This window comes from Budorcas taxicolor, chromosome 10, assembly GCF_023091745.1.
Source record: "Budorcas taxicolor isolate Tak-1 chromosome 10, Takin1.1, whole genome shotgun sequence".
NCBI classification, from domain to species: domain Eukaryota; kingdom Metazoa; phylum Chordata; class Mammalia; order Artiodactyla; family Bovidae; genus Budorcas; species Budorcas taxicolor.
In genome coordinates, this window is record NC_068919.1 from 78,560,648 (window position 1) to 78,587,493 (window position 26,846).

The window sequence follows — 26,846 nt, forward strand, 5'->3', positions numbered from 1 at the left end:
CTAATACAGGTTATGGCTAGAGAGCCTCAGGCATCACGCATGCCCAGCCTAATAGTCTTAATACTCTCCATCCTGTCGAATAAATCACAATCACAGCTAACAAAAATCTTCTCTGGGAGAGGTGTGGCTTGCTCTACTTTGAGAAGTAGATGGGCCTCATGTATAAACAGCATTTTGCCTGTTGGACTATAAATGATGTGGGAGTGCTCAGAAACAGTTTGTTCTTTTAATGGATTACCAGTTTCCCCCTGGAAAAAAAAATTGTCTCACAGAATTTGCACACTCTTCCTTTGTGTGCAGTAAGGGATTTTATATCAGTCAGCCTGGAAGGGTCAGAATTCTGGAAGCTTTGCTGTGCTCAAGCCATCGACCCTGGCAATGATCTCTGTTATAGAGAATTGGGGACAAAGAGGGGCTGAGTATTTTCTGGAGAGATTTGAAGATAATAGTACATTAGCAAAAGAAGGAGATGCTTCCAAATTTTCAAAATTAGTTAAGGGAAAGGTATTTACAACCACAAGACCTGGTCAGCAGAAAACACGGACGTGCTGGTGGAGGAGAGACAGAGGAGCAGGCAGGTGGAAAGAGACGAGTTTAAAATGTTTTCCTTCTATAAAATTCCCATTATACCCCCGAGGCAGTCAGTTTGGGCAGCATCCCCCACCATCTCCCAAATTTCGTCCATCCAGAGACCTGGTAAAGAAAGCACCCTTCACAGGGCTCTCCACCCATTCCCAGGCCCCATGCGGGGTCTCCCCACAAGTCTGCTGTCTCGTCTCCACTTCTGCTTCATCCTGTGCTCACCGACCCCTGATGACCACTCCCACAGGTCATTTCTGTGCTTCCCCTTCCCTGCCAGTAAATGAGATGGTCTGCCATGCTCTGGCCTGGCATTCAGCATCCGCATGTCTCCAGGGGACCCTTCCCATCTCATGCCTTGTCCCTTATGTGTATGAAGCCAGAGGAGCGTGCCTACCAACCCATAGAGTACTTAGAGAGGGCCTAGCATGTCACAGCTATCATTGTAATAACCAGTTATTATGATGATGTTGTTATCTTGCTTTTGCTTGGGTTGCCCATCCTGCTCCCTCTCTGTTTGGAAGGACTCCCCCAACCCTGACCCCCCTCCACGCAAAGGACCCTCCTCTGGTCTCCTGTAACTGACGCAGGTAACATTCTTATAGCTGACTGACTCACAACAACCAGAGTTTCTTTCACTTTTCAGAATGAAAACCCCTTTGGGTCAAGGACTCTCCCTCGCACTTATTTGTTAAGTCCTTAGCACTTAGCACAGTGCGCTGTACACAGTAGGTGCTTGTTTTAGGCTGTGACATACTTAATAATAATGGTCATTCTATTTTATTATGCATTCCCCATGTGCAAGTTGTTGGAGACTTCTGCTAAGATTAATCTTCACAACACTCCCAATGAGTGTTCTGTTTTATGGAGTAGGAAAGTGAGGTTCAGAGGATGTTTTCTTGCCTGAAATCATAGGTAGTGAATGACAGAGCTGCAATTTGAACCCAGGTTTGTCTACTCTTGAACCTGAACCTGAACTCATAAGGGCTCCGTTATACTCTCATGAAGACAGGGACTGTGTCTTTCCCTAAGACAGGGTTGCAAATTGGCAACCTGAGGGCCAGATCTGGCCCACAGATGTGTTTTGTTTGGCCCATGCAGTGTTTTTTAAAAATCAGGAAATTTTACATCATCATCTACATTGCCTTGCTGGAAAACCTGGGCGATCCAGTAACCCTGTCTCAGCACGGTGATACTAGGCTGCTGCTGAGAAGGGCTGCTGCCCTCCTTTCTCTCTATCTCTCCCAGACGTGGCCAGCATCAACTATCCAGTTCTGTTCTTCTCCCTCAGGGTGTTGGCACTGGGGGTAGGGCAATTCTTGGTCACGCGGGACTATCTACATAGTGCAGGCTGTTTAGCAACCTTGGTCCTCACCGCCTGCAAGTCAACAGTGCCCTTCCTTCTGTGACTTTTGACAATCAAAGAAACACCTGCCAAACACTCCCAAAGCCCCTGGTGGGGGGAGCCACACTGTCCCCTGTTGAGAACCCCTGGTAGACAACCCCTTACACTACCAGCGCTGACACACAGTAGGGCCTCAGATAAGTAGATTAAGTAGACTTAGAATGAAATAGCCATAACCAAATGGTTCCACATGTGAAAAGTTCCCATGAAAAAGAGGCAGAAAAATGAAGTAATCAAAGCATTTTTTAAAATATAAATTATCTGGAGCAAATTTAGCACATTCCCCTAAACACCTGTCCAACAGTGGAAAAAAAATTAGTACTAACACGTTCCCGTTGAGGCATTTCCATTCTGCATGCCTCGGTTCCCGCTGTAATGTTAATTGGTTATGGTTTTCTCTGCTTCTAGTCCTTACATGTAACAAGAGTTACTGTGCAGCTGTCAACCAGACACCACCCAAAAAGGCTGCATTTAAAGGGAAACAAGCAGAACTAAATCACAAGTGGCCTTTCTTCAGAGAAACATTGTTAATACTATTTTTACCTTTTGTTCTAATTATAAAAATACTATATGTTTAGAGTAGAAATTTCAGAACATGGTAAAGTACTAAAAGTAAATAAAAATCACACACTCATCACCTGAAGATAATCACTATTTATATTTTTGTATATTTCCTTCCAGTCTTTTTTACCCCCATGCACATATTTGTGTTGTTGTTTAAAAAAAGTTTGTTTCTTTTGGCCCTTAGAAAAATTGGAATCTTACTACTTATAAAGTTTTTCTTGATATCTCATGGCTGAACCCATGATGAATTCAACCAATCCCCTTTTGTTAGACAGAGAGAGTTGGTTCCCAGCTTCAGCTCTTAAAAACAGCACAGTGATCAGCTTCCTTACTGATAAATCCTTTTTGTTCACTCTGATTGCTTTTATAGAAAGTAGGATGTGCCCACCCGTACAGAAAGACCTTATCCCCTCCACTGGGAGATAATGTTGGCTCTGGATCTAGAAAAGATGGGTAAAGAGTAGATTAAGGTTTGGTAAGGAATGTCCAGCATTCCCAGGTGGCACTAGTGGTAAAGAACTTGCTTGCCAATGCTGGAGACATAAGAGACAGAGGTTCAATCCCTGGGTCAGGAAGATCTCCTGGAGATGGCAACCCACTCCAGTATTCTTGCCTGGAGAATCCCATAGACAGAGGAGCCTGGAGGGCTACAGTTCCCAGGGTTACAAAGAGTCAGATATGACTGAAGTGACTTGGCATGCGCACACACAAGAAATGTCCAGGCAGGGAAAAGCCCATGTTGTTGAACTTGCACCTTAGTGTGGCCAAAGCCAAGCCATCTGCCAGGAACAAGGGGAGTGGATGTGGAGTTGGGGACTTGGGTTTGGAGTTCTCACCACAGGAAGCAAACAAGGGCTTAACCAAAGGATGAAAGCTATTGGCAGCACTGAGAGCCCAGTTGAGGTCACACCGTGGGATTCAGTAACAGAGGCCATTGGCACAGGCACACAACTCTCTCCAGTGAGGCTGCGAGACAGAAACTAAGATGGGGGTTGGGGTAAGGGTGGGGATCGTAGGATTATCTGAAGCTTGGGAAATGGCTTGATAGATCATGCAGAGAGCCTCATGCAGTCTTTTCCCACTCCAAATAATAAGTAAAAATAGTCTGCAACTTGGCACACAGAACGAAGAAATTATATTTGCCTGTTAGAATGGCTTTATAGATGCAGCATGAGCTGAACAGAGCCCCTGAATTGCTTTATGGTATAATAATAACAACAGTGAACAATTTCTACAGCACATCTCAGTTTACAAATGTTTTATACAATATAGTCCTATTTAGTCCAATGTCTTCAGGTGAAAGTTATGAAGCGTGTACCCATTTTGCAAAAGAGAAAATTGAGAATGTGATTTATCGGAGCTCAGAGAATGTGATTTGCCTAAGCAGACAGGTAGCAGCAGTGGCGCTGGGCTCCAGACCAGCATGGAGGACAGAGCTGTGACAGACCACCCATTCCCTTGTATTGTCCCTTCTGCCCTTGTGAGATGACATTTGTTGGGAAACAAGTGTATCCTAAGCTTATGACTTTGACCTCCTTAGCAAGGTGAATTAGCCAGGTGAGCTACCAGGAAAAGCTAGTTCTCTCCATGGTCAGAATGGACTTGGTGTTCTTCCTGTCAAACTGCCCTCCTCGCTGAGCCTTGAACACATCATGTATGCACAGGACCGTACCCTCTGCAGGCAGTTGCTGCACCTAAAATCTCTCCCAAATGTCACCATAGCTCATTTCCTCACCTCTTCAATCGAAAAAGATAACACCTTTCAGCGGTGCCTTCCCTGTCCACTTGATTTTAAATTGTGTCCCTCTGACAGCCAGCTCCCACCGCTGGCACTTCCTGTCTCCTCCCCAGCTTTATTTTTCTCCATAGCATGAATCACCTTCTCTATCCTATACATACTCTTCATCTTCTTGTTTGTTTGTTTACTCTCAGTTCAATTCAGTTCAGTCGCTCAGTCATGTCCGACTCTTTGTGACCCCATGAATCGCAGCACGCCAGGCCTCCCTGTCCATCACCAACTCCCAGAGTTCACCCAAACTTATGTCCATCGAGTCAGTGATGCCATCCACCCATCTCATCCTCTGTCGTCCCCTTCTCCTCCTGCCCCCAATCCCTCCCAGCATCAGAGTCTTTTCCAATGAGTCAACTCTTCGCATGAGGTGGCCAGAGTATTGGAGTTTCAGCTTGTTTACTCTGCTGCTAAGTCACTTCAGTCGTGTCTGACTCTGTGTGACCCCATAGACGGCAGCCCACCAGGCTCCCCCGTCCCTGGGATTCTCCAGGCAGGAACACTGGAGTGGGTTGCCATTTCCTTCTCCAATGCATGAAAGTGAAAAGTGAAAGGGAAGTCGCTCAGTCGTGTCCGACTCTTCGCGACCCCATGGACCGCAGCCTACCAGGCTCCTCCGTCCATGGGATTCTCCAGGCAAGAGCACTGGAGTGGGGTGCCATCGCCTTCTCCGCTTGTTTACTCTACTAGATGTATATGTGATGAGGACAGGATTTTTGTCTGGTTTTTCCCTGCTGCTTCCTCAAGTCTAGACCATGCCTCGGGCATGGTAGGTGCTCAAAAAGGAACTGTTGAATGAGTGACAGTAGAGGCATAAGGATAAATAAAGACTCCCTAAGAGTGCTAGCATGGTGACTCGTTCATAATAGGAAATTAATATGTGTTGAGTCCCTTTCTCTCCTTTCCTTCTCCTCTGTTAAATGCTATATGCTCAGCACAGCTATCTTTTTTAGTAGACTATAATTACTTTACAATTATATTTTCTGCTGTACAGGGAAGTGAATCAGCTCTATGTATACATATATCCCCTCTCCTCAGACCTCCCTCCCACCCATCTCCAGCCCCATCCCACCCATCTAGATCAGCACAGAGCCCTGAGCTGAGCCCCCTGTGCTTTATAACAGGTTCCCACTAGCTGTCTATTTTCTGCCAAGTAGTGTATATATGTCAGTCCCACTCTCCCCTCGCCCCTCGTCTCCGCATGTCTGCCCTCCACATCTTTGTCTTTATCCCTGCCCTGGAAACAAGTTCATCTGTACAATTTGGGGACAACCTAGATGTCTAACAACTAATGAATGGATAAAGAAGGTATGGTCCATATATACAATGGAATATTATTCAACTGCTAAAAGGAACAAAGTAGGGTCCATTTGTAGAGACGTGGATAGACCTAAAGGCTGACACACAGAGTGAAGTTAGAGAAAAACAAACACTGTACATTAAGGCATATATGTGGAGTTTAGTACTGTCACCTTTCACAATTAAAATGCTTCTGAAAGAGATAACACATTAAGCCTTGACATCCAGTCCATAAAGCAGATATTGCAGGGAGAAGAAGCCCACATTGGCCCTCAAGAGAAGTGGGCAGTTTACATCCTAAACCAGTGAGGGTCTAGGCCCATCTAGTGGGGTGGGGGGCGAAACGTGTGGTCTCAGGGGACGTTTTCAGTGCTGTCTGTGATTGCAGCCAGGCATGACTCAGTGTGGCCGAAATAGGCGACAGGTGTGGGAGTGAGTCCCATCCTCTGCCTGCCGGAGTTCCTGGGATGTCTGGTCATCAACTTGTAAAGGAGAAAAAAATTTTCCTGCACTCTCTCAAGGTCCCTGTTGGGCTTGAAAATTAAAGTGCCAGAGGCAGATTAGCAGGTGAGAAGCGTACACATTTATTTAATGTAAGTTTTATGTGACACGAGGGCCTTCATCAGGAAAGGGAGACCTAGAGAAACAGATTGGTTTTTATGGTAGGTCTGATGAAGAGTGGGCAGTCACGGAGGGATAGGATAGGAACATGAGGCCAGTGGAGCAAACCAGGGAAACTTGGCAAAGCTTGTTTGCTAGGATTCTTCTTGGCGTTCCTTTGTCTTCAGAGACAGATAAACTTCCAGTCACAGGAAGGGCACCCCTCACGTGAGGGTTTTATGGGCTGGGTCAGGGGAGAAGGGTCAGGGGGACGGTCAGAGCGACTTTCTTGCTTCTGTTGTTTTCTCAGACTCCTTCAGCTTAAAATATTTCATGTCTTAAGTTGCCATATTTGAGGGTAGAGTGTCCAGAACCCCATCATCTGCTGTGCGCTTGCAGAGAAGGTCCCTTCTCTTTGGTGGGGACACCACTGAGTTACTCACTTACCCACTCACCCCTTCACCCCCACTTCGCTATTCAGTAGATATGTGCTGAGTGTCCATACATGTCCAGAGCCTTCTGGGGCCTGGAGAAGTGGTGTTGAAGGCATAGACAAAGGCCCGTGGCTCCTGGTCAGGTGAAGGGAGCAGACCTCACTCAGGAAAGACCCACCTTCAGGCCTAACTTTCCTATCCTCCTTTTTGAGGTCTCCTCCTTCCCAAGGCCTTGCTCAGGCTGTCCCAGGAGCCAGCGGCCTCCCCACCATCCTCTTGTTCGCACCCTCCCAGCATGCCCCCCTCTCCACAGAGCAGCCTGCTCCCTTCCAGGTTGTTCCTAAAAGCCCGGATTGGATGGAGCATGGTGGCCCCAGCAGAGCCAGAGGGCTAGTCTTGTGGAGAAAAGCAGGCCCAGCTGAAAATGCCTCGTGCTCCTGAAAAGGACAGGCCTACCTGCCCTGAAGGCAGGGGCCAGGTGAGCAGGGAAGGCCAGAGGAGAAGGGGGTGGAGGGCAGGCAGGGGACACCCCAGGTGGGGGCCGTCTGAGAGGCGAGGTGGCCAGAAAGAGCAAGAGGGACAGGGAACAAAGAAGGGTGATTCTAGTGTGGGAGACTGGAGGAGAAAACATCCCACAAGGTTTGAGGGAAGGTTTACTCTGAAGCGCGTCAGAACCCACAACATGGCCACCAGGAAGCCTGGGGTGGAGCCCCCATCAGGCCTCACAGGCCCTTTTCTGAATTCAAGTCCAAGGGGAAGCCATCGTTTGGGAGGAGCAACCCGTTTACACAGATTCTGGGCACAGTTTCAATCTGCCCCTCTCCACCACCCACCATTCTTAGCCAAGCTCTCAAGACCACCCCCCGCCCCGCAACGCAGGGCCTCTGCTCACCTCTCCAGCCGTGTTTCCTGTCCCTGCCTGGCCTTCTGCACACACCCCAGCTTCTCACCATCCCCCGAGAAGGCGCGTGTCTTCACCATGCATTCCAGGGTGTTCGCAGGAGCTGCGGCATCTTCCTCTTAGCGTGTTCCCAGCCCCTTTCTGGTCTTCATGCCTGTAAGCATCTTCCATTTCTTCTATACATACCCAACTTCTCCTGGGAAATTTCCTATAAACCCCCTTGTCTGGGATCATTTTCTTAATGTTCATGACTTAGTCGTTGTGCCATCTAGATTGTAAACTCCTTAAAGACAGGACTAGGGATTAAAATTCCTTTTGTCCTGCAGAGTTACTACCATGCCGTGGACATGGAGCCCCTTAGATTGCAGCTGATTTCATCCACTTCCCAGGGCCAGCCCAGGGAGAGGCTGCCCACGGCAGGGGCGGGCAGCAGAGGCAGTCAGCATCCTAAACGTGCCTGCCGCCTTTGGGTCTGGTGCCTGGAAACAACTCCAGTGGCCTTGAAGAATTAATACTGCTGTCAGAGGGGCTGCCCTTCAAAGGGTCCTGATAGCTCTTGTTATATTCAAAGTGGAAAAGGTAAGGGGACTGTTCTCAGCATTTCCTGCCTCTCAATTGAGTGAGGACAGGTGGATGATTTATTGGGCATTTCCTACCCTCTCCTTCACCATAGGAAACCAGTCTGGGGGAAAAAAAAAAAGGTGCAAATTTTAAAAAGATGTGTGGCTGTTTGGAGGAGGGTGGGGAGGATTCCTGTGTACCATTAAAGTGAAAAGACAAAACTCTGTAACAGCCTGAAACTCCCATCTAGAACACTAGCCATAAATTTCCACCACACTTTGAGGGCTCAAAGCTCTCAAAAAAGTTGTCCTGGTGCTGGGAGAGAGTGGGGCAGGGAGAGAAAGGCTATGAAGTGTCACTGTCTCACCTCCCCATTTCCAGATGACCAGGCTTGGACTTAGGGTAGGTGGCCAGTTGCCCTGAGCCATCAGCCATCACCATCAAGGACTGGGGGGTATGGGAGCTTCATAATCTGTCAGATATTGGTTTCAGTTGGAAACAGCGAAGTATCTCCACCCTACCCCTTCCCCTGAGAGAGAGAGAGAGAGACTGCCAGGGAAAGGGGCCAAGAAGTGGGGGCTCAGCAGATGCAAAAGCTTGGTGAACACGAAGGCTTTGCTTCTCTTGCATTCCACAGCAGGAGGCCTGTTCATTTGCTAGAGCTGCCCTAGCAAAGACTCACACACTGATGCTTAAGTGGGTGGCTTAAAAGAACAGAAATGCATTCTCTCACAGTTCTGGAGACCAGAAGTCTGAAGTCAGGGTGCCTGTAGAGCCATGTAAGCTCTCAGGAAGGACCCATCTCTGCTTCTTCTTAGCGTCAGATGGTTGCTGGCAATCCTTGCAGTTCCCTGGCTTATCAGATGCATCACTCCAGTCTCTTTCCATCTCCCTAGGGCCTTCTCCCCTGCATGTCTGTCTTCTCCCTGTGTATATCTGTCTCTCTTGTTCTTACAAGGACACCAGTCATATTGAAATAAGGGCCCTCTCTCCTCTAGTATGAGTTTATTTTAATTCACATCTTGATTACATCTGCAAAGACTCTATTTACACATAAGGTCATATTCACAGGTTAAGACTTCAGTATATCTTTTGGGGGACACAATTCAACCCTCAGTAAGAGTCAAATGTTTATTGTCTGTGGTTTCATTGGGAAGCCTTAGGTAACTTAACCAGTGGCTCATGCAGGTCTGTATATGGGATTTGTCTCTCTGTATAGTGTTTCATATATACATACTAATACCAACATATATGTGCCTGTGTGTGTGTGTGTATATATATATATATATTTGTTGTTTAGTCGCTAAGTCATGTCCAACTCTTTTGCGGCCCCGTGGACTGTAGCCCTTCAGGCTCCTCTGTCCATGATATTTCCCAGGCAAGAATACTGGAGTGGGTTGCCATTTCCTTCTCCAAGGGATCTTCCCAAGGCAGCAATTGAACCTGCATCTCTTGTATTGGCAGGGGGATGCTTTACTGCTGAGCTACCAGGGAAGCCCATGTGTATATGTATACAAATAACTATATATAGATATTTACCTCTATATACCTATAATGCAATAGGTATTTGTAATATACATATGAATACCCTCAATTTGTTTTTGTATAGTATCATATATATGACACTGTGTAAATATATATGACACTGTATGTGAAACATTATATAAACACAAATGACAGGTATTCATGATTTGTATAAGTGCTGTGCAACACAATGTAAATAAATATATGACACTATATAAATACACATCGCAGGGGCAACTTTGAGTAATGCTCTAATTTTATTACTCTGCAGAAGACCACAGAGCCGCTGTTAGTCTGTTTCCTGTGGTTTTCCCACTGAAGAGACAGTGGGAAAGGTCTGGGTTTGCCCAGGTTGGAGTCTGAGGAGGACTCAAGCATGCAGAGTGGACAGAGGCTCCGTGTATCCACTCGGGTGGCCCCTGTGCCACAGGGCAGCCACTCTGCTGGCCACATGCGGCTCTCCCCTGCTCATCTGTTCACTCCCCGGACCCAGAGACTTGACGTGGCTCATCCGAGTCCATGTGGACACAGAAGGAGAAGGAGAGGCTGGCCTCCGTGTACCGAAAGTCTCCCCATGTTCATGCCACCTCACTGCTTTCCCTCCTCCTAGTCCCACTTTTATGTCGTCGTTGTTCAGTTGCCACGTCACGTCCCACTCTGTCACCCCGTGGCCTGCAGTACCCCAGGCCTCCCTGTCCTTCACTCTCTCCCGGAGCTTGCTCGCATTCATGTCCATTGAGTTGATGATGCTTTAGACAGCATCTCCATCTCATCTTCTAACCACTTTCTGGAATAACAGTCAAATTTTCACTTGTGTTACTTCCTTTGAGCATGCCCAGATGTTATAGGTGGTTACCAAATGAGCTGAGAAATTATTTTCATGGAGGTTCTACCACATGCCAAGTTTAAAGTACTCTGTGTTCAGTTGTTTTGGAGTTGTTGGTGAGTTGAGGAAAAACTCTTCCAATTTTATAAAGGCTTTTTCTTTTTTTCATTTCCTCAAACTCCAAACTGACCAAAAGCTTAATCTCATTATCTGGACACAGTGGCCTGCCCAGGGTTTCTTCCATTAATGAGTTGGGGGCTCGGGGTCTCTCAGGGGCGGCTTCTCTCCTAAGCCTCTGAAAGTGACCTTCAGCAGTACTGGAATGTCCTTTCCTTTGCCCCAGGTGGCCTACCTGGGTGTCCACCACGTTCTTTCTGCTTTGCAGGCTATCTGCTTTCCCTTCAGAAAGCCCTAGGGCCTGATTTACTCTCCATCCTGTTTGCTGGGATCATCCAGCAGGAAATGGCCAGATTCAGAAATGCCTGTTAAAAAGGGGTTCTGGAGTCACTCTACTTGGAACTTTTGCTGGGGAATTTTTTGCCAGGGCCTTCGCCTCTCCATGACTTCCAAATGGACTGGCAGAGAGACCACGTCGCCTCCTACATCTTCCTGCGCCAGTCCTCACTTCCTCTCAGCCCAATCTCCCTATTTGAGAATCCCCACACCGGGATCCAGATAAACTCCCAGCTCTTTGCACGGCGCCTGCTCTACAGCCTCTGAGCCACAAGAGGCAGAGTTCAGTGTGTTGCTGTCTGATTTCGATGTGGCTACGTCTGGCTCGTGTTCAATACATCGTAATTCATAAAAAGCCTAAACTATGGGCCTCAAACTTTAGGGAGTATCAGAACCCCTTGCTAAGTCACTTCAGTCGTGTCCAACTCTGTGCAACCCGGTAGACGGCAGCCCACCAGGCTCCCCCGTCCCTGGGATTGTCCAGGCTCAGAACCCCTTAGGGAGCTTGTTTAAAATGCAGATTTCCAGTCTCACTGCTGAGAACCTTAATGAGCTTTACAGCAGCACTTGAGAATCTGCATTCTTGAAGCACCCTAGAGGATTCCGGCGCTGGTTGTCTAATTGCCACCCTTGGATGCTTGGTCAGGCTGGCTGACTTGGGGCCTCTACTCTGGAAAGCGCCACCCAGGGCACTTAGAGGAAGAGGTGACAAGGAGGAAGGAAAGACAAGAAGTGTGAGAGTAAGGACTGAGACACAAATATAAACCAGGTGGGCATGGGCTTGGGCCTGGGGAGCTGGGTGGAGGGAGGGCAGCTCCGAGTGTGACGGCTCAGGGACCAGCGCTGCAGGGCCCTGCATGGAGACACAGCTGGGACAGTGACCGGAGAGACCTGGATGCTTTCTGCTGGCGTGGGACAGGCCATCAAGCCCGATGAAAGAACTGCTCCTAAATGCTGTATGTGAGGGGGGTGCTCCTACAGCTGCTCCCCAGAGTCAGCCCCACATGAAGAACAAAAGCCCTGGCTTCAGACTCACCCTGCCTGGGTGATTGCCATTGTCCAGTCTCTCAGGGCGAACTTGAACAAGCTACCTACTGTCTCTGCACCTTGGCGTCCACCTCTGGAAAAGAACGATAGTACCTGCTTCCGAGGGTTATTGAGAGGGTTACATCTGAGATGACATGTACAAAGTCCTGAGCCATCCTGGGAACAGCGAGGGCTCCATGAACCTGGGCTAAGGCCTTGGTCCTCACCACTGCCTGTCTGCCTTGAAGCACATCTCCAAAGCTGCCTTTTGCAGAACTGGGCCACACGAATGGTTTGGATGGTCCACGAGTGCCTTTGTTCCCCTATTACCGGAAAGCCTTTGGTTTTCCCTTTTCCTCCCTCTGAAGGCCCTTGACGCCCTGCAAATGCCAGTTTGAAATAAGCAACGCCTACAGTAACACCCGCCTTCCTCTCCAAGTGACCCCACCTTACGGAAAATGGATGCCCTCCCAGTGATATTGAAGGAAGCTCTGCTCAACAGATGGGGGCCAGAACTCTGCAACCGAAAACTGCGGGTTTGAATTCCAAACCTCCACCTGCTGAAGGCTGTGTGATCTACAAAGTGATATAGGGAGTTCCAGGTTGGAATCAAAGACTCCGGAGCAGATGGAGAAAGGAAAGGCACAAACGCAGGTCCAGATGGCCCCCAACTAACGCCTCTATGCCTCTGCCACCTTGGTGGGGAGGGGTGCTGGTGGTACTGGTCTCAGCCTTGAAGGACACTTTGCCCCAGTTTCCCCCTGCAGGGTGGAGCCAGCACACGTGTTTCACTGCATGGTAAACTAGCTCCTTTTGCAAGTGGTACAGTATTGGCAGCACTATCAGTAATGGTTCTTTGATCTAATGATCAGCTGTGAGCACCTAAGAGATGCTATAGCTTTGTAAATAAAAGATCTCAATTTGTCAGGATAACCAGGTAGCCAGGAAGCAACTGTCTCCCTGCCCCCTCGTCAGTAGCACATGTCTTAAAGGTCAGCGACGCTGTTTTGCACTCATCTGGTACAAAAGTCCAAGGTAAGATAGCCCAAGGTAAGTATCCCTGGGCCAGAAAAGTGAAGAAGAACAAAGTAACATCTCTGCAAGGGAGACTCAAAACCCATGGAGCATTTTGGAGACCATTGCCTCCACATCCAGACACCAGCTTTGTTGCTAAGGAGGAAGACCCTCCTCTGAGTTCCATGAAAGGAACCGAGGTCCTGCAGCGTTCACAGTGGGGCCCCCTGGGGCCGACCCCCCCCCTTCATTGGGGTGGCTCCCTGGTGAGTGGGAAGACGAGGCTGGGAGAAGAGCCAGGGTGTGCTTTGTTGACTCTGTGGAGTTCAGAGAGGGCTTCCCATTTGACTTGGCGAAGGAGAAAAGTCCTTTATTTCCCCCTAGCTTTGGGGCCTGCCAGCCCCACAGCTGAGGGAGGGGGCTGCCCCCCTTCCCTGACTCCCACACCGTGACTTGCAGAGTTCAGTGAGAAGCCCCATCCAGAACGGGTCGGGCTGGGTCTGGGACGTGCCTGTTTGGTCCCCAGAGCACGCTCATGCGCCCCCACTCCAGCCCAGCCAGGAAGGCCTTCCCAGAGATCCTCCCGATCTGGCTTTTTTTCTTTTTCTTTTTTTCCCCTAAGCCCAGAGCCCAGTTATTTACCCAAAGAAAACAGGGAAGTGACAAGGTAACAGAGTACACATGTTGTGAAAATATGCAGGCTGAGGCTGAAGAAAAGAAAACATTCTTCCATAAGTAGCTGCCTTGTTAATTCATTTTTTTTCCCTCAGATTAGAACCAGCCATTTCTTGTGCTCCTTCAAGCACCTTCTGTGGTTTCCTAACAGCTGCCTGCAAGGGGTGAGATTTGGCTTGAAAAATGGGCCATCGGTCATGCTTCAGGGGCAGGGCAGAAACCAAAATTCCCAGATTGCTCAAATTCACTGCTCCCTTTTTAGAGGGGAATGAAAGAGGGAGAGGTGGTGGGGAGAGGATTGTATAAACTCGGAGGCGTCACCTGATTTTCCATAAGACACGACAGCTCGGTAATGAACCGTCCTTGGGACTGGCTTTCTTACCTCCTCTGAAGTCAGTTTCCGACCCCTGGCAAGCCCGCGCTCTGCAGCTTTGAGGAACAGCCACGGGCTGATTCTCGGCAATTAAAAATAACATTGGCCCTGATAGAGGACTCATGGGTGCCTCCCCCCGCCCCGCCGTGCTTACACGCCTGTGCACATGTGCATGTGTGTGCGCGCGCGTGTGCACACACACACACGCACACACACACATGCCTTCTTCATTCCGTGCCAAAGATCACTTTCCCAAACCTGTTTGAAACAGCTGGCCGCATCCGAGGAGCAGGCTGCAGCCCTGAGCACCCCGAGTGGACCTGGGAGTGGCCAGGGATATTAATAGCATTTGCTCGGCCTGGTGTCTGGGGCAGAAGAAGGGTGATCTGATCCTTTGGGGGATATTTGGCCATCATGGTTTGGAGCCTGATTTTTCCTTGTTGGATCCTTTAAACCTCAGGGCCAACAGAGAATGGCGGAGACAGCCTGCAAACCGGCTCGCCCGGCCAGGATCCCTCAGTACAAACCTTCATGTTTCTCATTTTTTCCCTCCTCAACGTTCCCACTCTACTTCTTGGCCTGTGGGCACTGGCCCACTGCTTGGCCTGGCTCCTCACAAGAGAGGTCACACCGCAGAGGCCTGGACAGCCCCTGTTAGCATTGCTGTGGCACTTTCTGTTAACCGGAGGCCTCTGAAGCCAGGCGGTCCACCCCAGTGTGGGGCAGGCCTGTGAGAGTATGTGTTCCCATTTCCTAGACAGGAGGCCTGTGCAGGTCTGAGGGGGAGCTGGGCTTATAGGCGCCTTCTCATGCCTTCCTTACTGCCACAGAGTTCGTCAGCTCCCCACCACTAGCACCCAGCAGCCTTGACCTCAGGATGGGTGGAAATCCTACTGTCTCCCCAGAGGGCTTGCCACCACCACAAAGCCCCTTGTCAAGAACCCAGGAGTGGGCTGAACATCAGGCCTGGAGTGGCCTTGCTATCAGGTTGTGTTCAGGCAGAAGTGATACACCTGGAGATGGAGGCCCTTTATGCGTCGGATGATAAGGTGTGGCCTCCAGGCAAACCTCTCCCACTGAGAAAGCTGCTAGGCTGGGGCCCTTCCCATCAGAGCCTGTGGCCTTGTGGGTAGAGGAAATCTGAAAGAGCCAGTGTTCAGGGCCCAGGCTGAGAAAGCCCACCCGTGCCCTCTAATGAGCCTCCTTAACATGGGTCACCAGGTTCTCACTGGGGGAACACACCCTCTCCCCCACACTGGGCCAGGTTCCAGCCTCTGGCTGTAGGTGAGAGACTATTTCCGATGATTGTTTTCAGACATTCTACATCTAGTGTGTGAAAACACAATAGTGACAGGAAAAATTCAGCACACACACACACAATACAAAGGTGGTTGCATCCTCACTGTGAGGAGGTCAGAGGACTCTTTCATCACTCCAGTCCTTGATGTGGCTCCAAGGGAAGTAGCGCCTTTGAACTCCGGGCATCCACTGCAGGCCCGGCTGCAAGGGTGGGGACGGGGAGCCAGACACGACGAACGGCCTTTTCAGGGCCGCTCCTGTGAGGACCAGGCTTCCTCTCCCACAAGGTGATGTGAAGCTGTTTGTTCAGTCATCCGAGACGGCCGAGGAGGGCTGGGAGCAGCTGGGGTCTGACTTAGCCTGAGCCAGGCCCTTCTGTTCTGGAGTTTCTGCACAGACCCCTGAGGACTGTGTTCTAATTCTGAGCAAGTCTCTCCTTTGACTTTCTCGTCTCTCCATTTCGGGCATTTTTGAAAAAATGACTCACAGCAGAAGGAATGACTGCTAAGCCCTTGGGGATGAAGGGCTGGCAGGGAATAAAGGCTGTCGACATTCAATTTTGAGAACCAGCTTTTGCACCTACAACCATGCCTTGCATACAGTAGGTGTTCAACAATGGTTTGGTACTATGTAGTGGAGGGAGACCACCTGTGGTAAAATCCTTGCCTAGCCCTCTCTAGCTGTGTGCCCCTGAGCAAGTGACTCAACCTCTCTGTGCCTGCTTTCGCATGTATAAAATGGCAATAATAAAGTGCCTATTTCATTGCTGGTTGTAAGGATTAAGGTGTTTAGAACTTTTGTTCATGTAAAGTGCTTAATAAATGTTAATTCAGTTCAGCTCAGTTCAGTCGCTCAGTTGTGTCCAACTCTGCGACCCCATGGACTGCAGCACACTATGCCTCCCTGTCCATCACCAACTCCCAGAGTTTACTCAAACTCATGTCCATTGAGTCGGTGATGCCATCCAGCCATCTCACCCTCTGTTGTCCCCTTCTCCTCCAGCCCTCAATCTTTCCCAGCATCAGGGTCTTTTCCAGTGAGTCAGTTCTTTGCATCAGGTGGCCAAAGTATTGGAGTTTCAGCTTCAGCATCAGTCCTTCCAATGAATATTCAGGACTGGTTTCCTTTAGGATGGGCTGGTTGGATCTCTTTGTAGTCCAAGGGACTCTCAAGAGTCTTCTCCAACACCATAGTTACTAGTCTTAAAAAAACAAAAGAACCAACTTTGGGAGTCCTATACTTGCTGCTAAAAGGTTTTCTCTGGATTCAGGTGAGGCTGATCCTCAGACTCCTTCTACCTTTCAGATTTCTGCTTTCCTTAATCAGAATCTGAGATTGGGAGGGTGGGAGGGCTTTGACTGGCCATGGAATCTAACGTAACTGTTTCAACAGATGACCATGCTGGGCTTTGAATTCTCCCAGAATAGGCTGTCCACTACTTTGACGTCTGAGCCATTGTTTGAAAGTTTTCATCCTTAGGCAGGTTTTTTTTTCTTACTGAGGTGGAATCTGCCACTCCGTAACTTGTATCCATTGACCCAGTTTAATACTAGTTCTTGAGACCTGGGTAACAGTACAGCCAGGTCTCCATATCAGGCAGAACAGGCACACTGAGAAGCCTAACCCCTATTCTCTCCACCCCTGCTTCTCTCTGTGTCTCACGCCAGACTATTAATACTTTGATTACACATTAGACAGACTGAATCTTGCTTTCCCCCTTATGTGTTTTCAAAATGGACTTAACATCTTCATGTCAATAGTACTTTTTAAAGATCTTCCTGGAAAGATGCTATTTTTGGAGAATGCTCAGAGGAAGCAACTGCTCCCGTGTGCATCTCATTCCATCCCTTTATCCTGATGCAGCTGGGAGAGTATCTGGATCTCTCCTCTCCAGGGGAGTTTCACCTCTCCCATCCTTTCCTGGTATCACTATGACTACAAGCCACTCTTGCTGGTGTATCTGTTTGCATCCCTTGGGCATGGTGGGGTAGAAAACGTGAGGACTGCTTTTCTAAAACAAGGTAAGCTTGCTCCCTCCTCATGGTGCCAAAGCCCCATATTTCTCTGGTTTTTCCCTTCTCTCCTGGCCTCTCCAGCTTAAGCAGTTCTAGGACCCATGTTTCTCTGCAACTGATGAGAAGCTAACTTTACACAGCTTCTTACTAGAATGGTAGCTCTGGGAGAGTAGGGAGTTTGTTTTGCTGCTCTGTCCTCAGAGTCTGTAACTATTTGCTGAACGACTGCCTTACTCCCAAGGTGCAACTTATAAAGAAACCCACATCTTCATCTCTCACCCTCTGTACTAAAAACCCAGAGAATAAACAAGAAGGTGAATGTGGCCCATTGTCCCCAGCACTGTCTTATTTATTGTTCTTGTTAGACGTTAAGAAAGCAACATCAAGGCCGTATTTCAAACAGCAAGAAAGCAGCATAACCAGGCCAAATCCTCACGCTTGTGCACTCCTTGCATCACATGGTATGCCTGATTCACTCGTAATGCGACCTTGATCCATTTCTAGAAAGTCCATACTCACAGAACACTGTAGGGTCTTACCCACCGCTGCCAGATCCACTGCAATCTTCCATAGCTCTGTTCACAGATAATCATGAGGTCACAGCATACGGCTGCTGGGCTGGGAGAAACTCTTGCTGCCTTGATGACTGGGAGAATGTTCTAGTTTCTCTTAATACTCGTCAAACTCTGCTTCTCCAGCTATAATTTTCATTCCATCACTTCTCAGCTCTAAAACCTACAAAGCCTCTCGTGTTCTTCAAAATCGAGTCCCAACTTCTCTGCTTGACTTTCAAGACTCTTCGCCATCTGGCCCCACCTTGCCTACCCAACGTAAGTTCTTATTACTCTCTAACGCACACTCTTTCCCACAATCTATGATCAAGCCACGTTGTTTGTTACCTTCCCCATGTACTTTGCTGGCTCCTTTTTTCAATATGCTTGAAAATGGACTCATACGTTCATAAAAAAATGGACTTAATTTTTTTAAGAGCAGTTTTAGATTCACAGCAAAACTGAGCAGAGAGTACAGAGATTTCTTCTTTACTCTGTCCCGCCCCCCCCACACACAATCTCCCCCACTATCAGCATCCCCTGCCAGAGTGAGTGCATTTGTTGTAAGTCATGAACCTATACTGACACATCAAAATCACCCAAGTCCATAGTTTACATTAGGGTTCATTCATGATGGTATACATTTTGTGGATTTTGACTAATGTGTAATGACCTGTATCCACCATTACAGTTTCATACAGCTGTTTCTCTACCCTAAAAACTCTCTCTACACTTTCTTCTTATAATCCTATTTTCATCATCATAAATAATGGAAGCTCTACTTTCTTCCCCAAAACCCTTCTAGTAACTGTAGTCCTCACAGATCTCTCTTTCCCCAGGACTCTTGCTGTACTCACAAGTAGGGACACCCTTGACAATGCCCTTATTGCATCCTTCCATGTTAGCTCCCTCTCTGTAACTAGAGTGGAAGCTCCTAGTACTTGGATTCCCCCATTGTGCCTGTGTAGGAGTTTCATAAACAGGGCCACCATACTGAATAGCTCTGGGGGTCTCATTCTCATAATATCCATGTGCATAGGGTCCCTAGAATTAGGTAGCTGGATTTAGAAAAGGCAGAGGAACCAGAGATCAAATTGCCAACATCCGTTGGATCATAGAAAAAGCTCGAGAATTCCAGAAAAACCTCTGCTTCACTGACTACACTAAAGTCTTTGACTGTGTGGATCACAATAAATTGTGGAAAATTCTTACAGAGATGGGAGTCCCAGACCACCTTACCTGCCTCCTGAGAAACCTGTATGCAGGTCAAGAAGCAACAGTTAGATCTGGGCATGGACAACGGACTGGTTCCTAACTGGGAAAGGAGTACTTCAAGGCTGTATATTGTCACCCTGTTATTTAACTTATATGCAGAATACATCATGTGAAATGCCTGGCTGGATAAAGCACAAGCCGGAATCAAGATTGCTGGGAGAATTATCAATAACCTCAGATATGCAGATGACACCACCCTTATAGCAGAAAGCAAAGAGGGACTAAAGAGTCTCTTCAGTTCAGTTCAGTTCAGTCGCTCAGTCGTGTCCGACTCTGTGCGACTCCGTGAATCGCAGCATGCCAGGCCTCCCTGTCCATCACCATCTCCTGGAGTTCACTCAGACTCAACGTTCATCGAGTCCGTGATGCCATCCAGCCATCTCATCCTCTGTCGTCCCCTTCTCCTCCTGCCCCCAGTCTCTCCCAGCATCAGAGTCTTTTCCAATGAGTCAACTCTTCCCATGAGGTGGCCAAAGTACTGGAGCTTCAGCTTTAGCATCATTCCTTCCAAAGAAATCCCAGGGTTGATCCCCTTCAGAATGGACTGGTTGGATCTCCTTGCAGTCCAAGGGACCCTCAAGAGTCTTCTCCAATACCATTGTTCAAAAGCATCAATTCTTCGGCACTCAGCCTTCTTCACAGTCCAACTCTCACATCCATACATGACCACAGGAAAAACAAAAGCCTTGACTAGACGGACCTTAGTCAGCAAAGTAATGTCTCTGTTTTTGAATATACTATCTAGGTTGGTCATAACTTTTCTTCCAAGGAGTAAGTGTCTTTTAATTTCATGGCTGCAGTCACCATCTGCACTGATTTTGGAGCCCCAAAAAATAAAATGTGACACTATTTCTACTGTTTCCCCATCTATTTCCCATGAAGTGATGGGACCAGATGCCATGATCTTCATTTTCTGAATGTTGAGCTTTAAGCCAACTTTTTCACTCTCCTCTTTCACTTTCCTCAAGAGGCTTTTTAGCTCCTCTTCACTTTCTGCCATAAGGGTGGTGTCATCTGCATATCTGAGGTTATTGATATTTCTCCTGGCAATCTTGATTCCAGCTTGTGTTTCTTCCAGTCCAGCGTTTCTCATGATGTACTCTGCATATAAGTTAAATTGATGAAGGTGAAAGAGGAGAGTGAAAAAGTTGGCTTAAAACTCAACATTCAGAAAACTAAGATCATGGCATCTGGTCCCATTACTTCATGGCAAATAGATGGGGAAACAATGGAAACAGTGAGAGATTTTATTTGGGGGGCTCCAAAATCACTGCAGATGGTGATTGCAGCCATAAAATTAAAAGACGCTTGCTCCTTGGAAGAAAAGTTATGACCAACATAGACAGCATATTAAAAAGCAGAGACATTACGTTGCCAACAAAGGTCCATCTAGTCAAAGATATGGTTTTTCCAAATGGTCATGTATGGATGTGAGAGTTGGACCATAAAGAAGGCTGAGCGCCGAAGAATTGATGCTTTTGAGCTGTGATGTTGGAGAAGACTCTTGAGAGTCCCTTGGACTGCAAGATCAAATCAGTCAACTCTAAAGGAAATCTATCCTGAATATTCATTGGAAGGACTGATGCTGAAGCTGAAGCTCCAATACTTTAGCCACATGATGCAAAGGACCAACTCGTTAGAAAAGACCTTCATGCTGGGAAAGATAGTAGATAGAAGGAAAAGGGGATGACAGAGGATGAGATGGTTGGATGGCATCACCGACTCAACGGACACGAGTTTGAGCAAACTCCAGGAGATGGTGAAGGACAGGGAAGTCTGGCGTGCTGCAGTCCATGGGATCACAAAGAATCAGACACAACTAAGGGTCTGAGCAACAACAAGAGTTATGTAGTGCCATAGCCCTGTTCACAAGTCCTTGGTTATTGAATCAATCCCAATCTAGGACTTGAAAAGAAACTATTATCCTATCATGATTCAATTCAATTCTTCAGGTGATGGCTAAATAGCTAACCACCAACAATACCAAAATCAATAATGATTGACTGACTGTGATCCTACCCTCAAAAGAATTATAGTCTTGTAACAGGAAACTAAGTAAACAGATCACCATAATACAATGTGAACAGTGCTAATATATAACTATGTATAAAGAACATAGCACTAAATATGTAGCTTGAAGAAGCAGCAAGAATCTGTCAGGCGAGGGAGTGAGTAGAGGACGCTCCAGCAGGAAGACGGGAAAATTAAACAAGATGGCATATTTAGAGACTTACAAGTGGCAGTTTATTTCCCAGTGGTAAAACTGGAAGCACGATGGTTAAATGATTGCCTGTGCCCTCCAGGTAAACTGACAGCAGGTCATTGGCACAATGGGACTGCAGCGTCTGCCTGCAATGTGGGAGACCCGGCTTCGATCCCTGGGTCGGGAAGATGCCCTGGAGAAGGAAATGGCAATCCACTCCAGCACTCTTGCCTGGAAAACCCCATGGATGGAGGAGCCTGAAAGGCTACAGTCCGTGGGGTCGCAAAGAGTCGGACACGACTGAGCGACTTCACTTCACTCACTTCTGGAATCAGAAATGAAAGAGTAGAGCCCTATCCTGCTTAGTCATCTCTTGCTCTTCTGAGGACTGGGTGGGATAAGCCCCAGAGCCAGTGTATTTCTTTCATTCACTCTGTCCCATGTTGCTTTGTGCACGATGGGGTGGACCATCTGGGCAGCAGGGTTGGGTCTTCCCGAGTCCTTGAACAGCCTCAGGAATGGGTCATAGTTTTCTATAGGCTTGCTTTAGAAGCCTGTACTGTTTTAGCCTACTTCATGAATTTCTTCTTTCTCTTCCTCCTCTTCTTCTGCCTTCGCGTCCTCCTCTTTCTCATCCTCTGATTTTGGGGGGATATTAAATGTCCGGCTAATCAGCTAAACACCAGTGTGGGCCAACATAGAGCAGCTGATGCCCCTCACAGGGCTTCCTTTTCCCAGTCCCGCGCTAGGTGGTCAGTCGTTGGCCACCATGTTGGAGTCTGGACATGACTGGGCCGCCACAGTGCATGGCCCAGTCCCAGGGTATGAACAGGGTGTCAAGGCCTTGCTGGATGAAAGGGCTGAAGCCCCATGTTGTGATTCTGGGCACCTCTAATTTCCCCCTTCTCCGTTTCCGCCGTTTCGTCACCAGCAGGAGTCTGTTTGAGGCTTCTAGAGCTTGTCTTTGTTTCACCTGGGAAAGTCCCTTCAGGGAGAGCGAAGATCTCCCCGGAGGAATGGCCGGAGGCCTGACCTCTGTCACCTGAATTGTTTAGATGAAGAAGCCCCCAGAGGGGTTAGGAGGGTGATCAATTGGGAACTTAAGGAGCAAAGACCTCTCTCTCCCTCTCCTCGCTCTGCTCATTGTGCTCAGAAGGGCAGCGGGGTCAGCGGTAGCAAACTGAAGGGCCAACTAGCCGCGCCTTGAAAGGCGCTCGTTTTGTGTTTCAGTAATGAGCGCTCTCTTTCTCCCCTTGGATGCACTCAGATTTCACGAGTTACAGGGAACCTGTCAACTGCTGTTTTCATTGTGTGGGACTCACAGGGAACTTGGGTACAGGGCAAGCTCGTTTCAAAGAGAGCAGGGGAGGAAAAATCCTGAATAGATGCAAAGCGCTGTCACATGCAGATCACAGCCCCAGTTGCTATGGGACACCTCTGCCCGCCTAAAGGACGAGATGCTGAAGTCCTGTGTTGAGGTGGCTGCTTCCTTGGAGATGGGAATGCCACTGCCGAAAGGGCACAGCCAGCAAGTCTGCACTGCCTCGGGCTCTCGGGTTTTCCACGGAGCCCGGCTTAACACGGCTTGGATCCCAGCAGCCTCTGCCCCTGACTGGCTCTGCAGTCAGGAGCCTCTCACTCAGGAGCTGAGGGAACAGGCCCATTAACCCTGGAGGAGTGGAGACAGGCAAGTAGAAAGGGGGTCTCTTTAAGGGCCACCAGGTCTCTGCTCCCAGATGAGCCACCACAGCCCATGGACCCGAACTGGGACCTGATGTGAAAGGCAGGTTTTCACCTTCTTTGTTTCCGTGCCCTCTGAGAGCACTTGGCAGTAACACTGCTTTCCTGATGGGTTCATTTTGTAGCTGACAGACATTGTTTTCTTTCCCCTGTTTACCAAGAGTGACCCAGAGTAACAGGACAGGCCGTGCCCACAAGAGGGAAGAGCAGGCCTGCCTTGGCTCCCCACACCCAGGTCCTTCTGCCCTGCATCCACCTATGGGGACAGGGACGAGCCCGGGGACTGTCCTGCCTGGAGTAGAGACCAGAGCAGGACCTACAGAGGAGGAGTCCAACATTAGAGGAGCACCCAGAATTAAGACTCTCTCCATAAGACTCTCCACAGGGTCCTTCAACTAGAGGTCCTTGGAGTGAAAGCATCTGGTAGAGCTCATGGTAGGACCTAAAAGAAACCAGGGGAGAGTCCTAAGGGAAATGTTGCCAGCAACTGTTTACTGAACACCTTACTCTATTAAAGGGCCAAAGTATGGCCCTGTCTTTGGGGAGTCTGAGTCTGAGAGCTGTGGCTAAGCCAGGAGGTAGGGCCAGTGCCCTTGGCAACATGTTGTGACCTCCTCCTGACCCTCATGTTTTCACTCCTGTGCGCACTTTTATCGCAGCTTAGCTTCTCCCTAACCCACTTCAGTATTCTTGCCTGGAGAATCCCATGGACAGAGGAGCCTGGCAGGCTATAGTCCATTGGGTTGCAAAGAGTCAGACATGACTGAAGCAACTCAGCACACGTGTAAGCTTCTCCATACGAGGGCTGACAAGATACATACTTCAGTCTAGGACTTTGCCCTCAAAGAGGCCTCTGTGTAGTGAGAGGGTAACTTTTGCGTATATGGAACTGTTGTGGAAGGTGCTTTGCAAGGCTGAAATCTCTGTGCAAATGTAAGACATAATGACCCTTCTGGGAGGAATCTCAAACACTGGCAGAGGTGAGAGGCAGGCACAGTTCAATAGTGGCAAGATTCCATGACTGGCTGGAGCACAGGACAGGCGACCTTCTGAACTAAGGCTGGAGCAGCAGGCTGAGGGCCACATATGCTGCAGCCCTGAGACTGACCATGCGGAACAGAGAGTTTAAATCGTTACTGTGTTTTCTATTTCAGCTATAGCACGTTGCCACAAACTAAATGGCTTCAACAGTACAAATTCATTATCCTACAATGCTGGAGCTCAGATGCCTTGACATGGGTCTCCCTGGGCTGAGATCAGGATACTGGCGGAGCCATGTTCATCTCTGTAGGCTCCATGGGCAACTCCGGTTCCTTGCCTTTTCCTGCTTCTAGAGGCCACCCACATTCCTTGGCTTGTGGCCCCGTCCTCCATCTGCAAAACCAGCAATAAAAGGTTGACTCTTTCTTATATCTCATCACTCTGACCTCCCCTTCTGCCTCCCTTCCATTTTTAGGGACCCTGCGGTTACATTGGGCTTCTCTGGTGGCCCAGCGGTAAAGAATCCACTTGCAGTGCAAGAGACGCAAGAATCACAGGTTCGATCCTTGGATCTGGAACATCCCCTGGAGAAGGCATGGTGACCCACTCCAGTATTCTTTCAGGGAGAATCTCATAGACAGAGGAGCCTAGCAGGCTACAGTCCACATCGTCACAAAGAGTCGGACATGACGAGGCAACTTAGCATGCAGGTACATGCTTACATTGGGCCCATCTGGACGGTCTAGGACAATGTGCCTGTTTTAAGGCCAGTCAATTAATAACCCTAAGCCCCCTTTTCCTTGGAAAGTAACATGTTCATAGGTTCCACAAATTAGGACATGGGCATCCTTGAGGGCCCATTGTTCTGCCATTGGTTAGTTGGTTGGTTATTAGTCACTGCTTGTTTGGTTGTTGGTTGGCTGTTTTCTGAGACAAACCCCTGCCCTCCGCACTCGCTCAAGAACTGGATAATCTCATTTATAAGAAGAAGGGAAAAATAAGAGTGAGAGGCCCCTAAGGGGAAGAAGGGAGGCAGACATGGATAGAGAATATCAATGTCATCCCACTGCCTATCAGAATGACTTGATAAACCACAATCCCAAGAATAAGACAGCATATGATTCTGGAGAAGTCTGTTAGTCCATATACCCTCTCAGACCCTGGTGCATAGCTGGGTCATTTTCCATGTAAAAATTTAGCCTTGAGTTCTTGGTTTCTGTCCCATGTCCTCTGGCTTAGAAGCAGAAATGCTTGCAACCCATTCTAAAATGTCTGGTCAACCTTTTGAGATAGTATCTCTAATCTAAATACACTAGTGGATTTTGCTAATTGTCCAACAGTCCCCTGGAGCCTCCCAATTCCGCAGTGGGTTTTGGTCTGTCTCCTACACATCAGCCCCAGCCCTGCTTCATGAACCCTGCCCAGCAGCCTTGAGGACTTCACAGCTTGCAGGCTGGACTATGTCAGCAGCTACTCTGCTTCCCACCTTGTTAGAAGCTGAAGCTTTCTCTTTCGGAAGTCCATCAAAACCCTTGAAGTCAAATGTAGATATCTTTTGCCCCTGAAGATATTGATCTCCCGTCTCTAAACTGCCTCTTTCCCACTAACAGCATCAGCAGCAGCGTAATAATGGCTGATGTTGGAACATTTCCTGTGTGCCAGGTACTGTGCATGTATTACCTCATTTAGTGCTTGCAACTACCCTAGAAAGAGCCCTATGAAGAATGGGCACAAGTCCATTTCACCGATGAGGAGACAGAAGCAGAGAGAGATTAAATAGCTTGCCCAAAGTAAAGGAGGGTTTCCCTGCTGGCTCAGTCAGTAAAAAAAAGTCCAAATGCAGGAGAGCCGTATTCAATCCCTGGGTTGGGAAGGTCCCCTGGAGAAGGAAATGGCAACCCATTCCATTATTCTTGCCTGGGAAATCCCATGGACAAAGGAGTCTGTTGGGATATAGTCCATGGGGTTGCAAGAGTCAGACACAACATAGCAACAAAACCACAAAGTAACGGAGTTCATATGAGATGGAGTCAGGATTCAAACCCAGGCTGTGGAGGCCCGTCGCCCTCACCAGGATTACTGCTGTGGTCACCCTCTTTTCACTTTACTCTGCTTACCATCCAAGTCCAACAGCCAGAGTGATCCATGTGTATGAGATTGTGTGCCCCCTGTTTTCAGAATCTTCCAGTGGCTCCCATCTGACTCAAGAAAAGCCAGGGGCTCACAGCGGCCCACAGGCCCCCATGATCGAGCCCTGCTCCTTCTCTGCTGGCACCTCCTGCCATCTCCCCATCCCTCTCTCTTCCTTTCCAGCCACACTGGGCTCCTTGCTCTTTCTCCTGCCTTGAACATGCTAGTCTTTCTCCCTGGTTGCTCTCCCCAGTCCCCATATCTTGGCTCATTCTCTTCTCAAGGGAACAGTCTACATAAAGAAAAAACAAAACGAAACTTATATTTGTGGCACCCTTACCCAAAGACTCCCTAAACCCATTCCTTAGCTTATTTTCTCCATAAGATTGTCACCAAATAACACATGAGATATGTATCTGTTGCTTCTTATCTGTTTCTCCCACTGGAAACAAAGCTCCAGCATGTGCTCATGGATGAACGAGTGAAGCCCCAGGACTCCCCTGAAGACCTTTATTTAAAATAGTAAAACTGACAAATCATTGTTAATCTCTTTCTAAGGATGGCTCCACCTAGGACTTCTGTGGCCCATGTAGGTGGCACCCTGAGGGTTGCTTGAGTGCGTCTGGGGC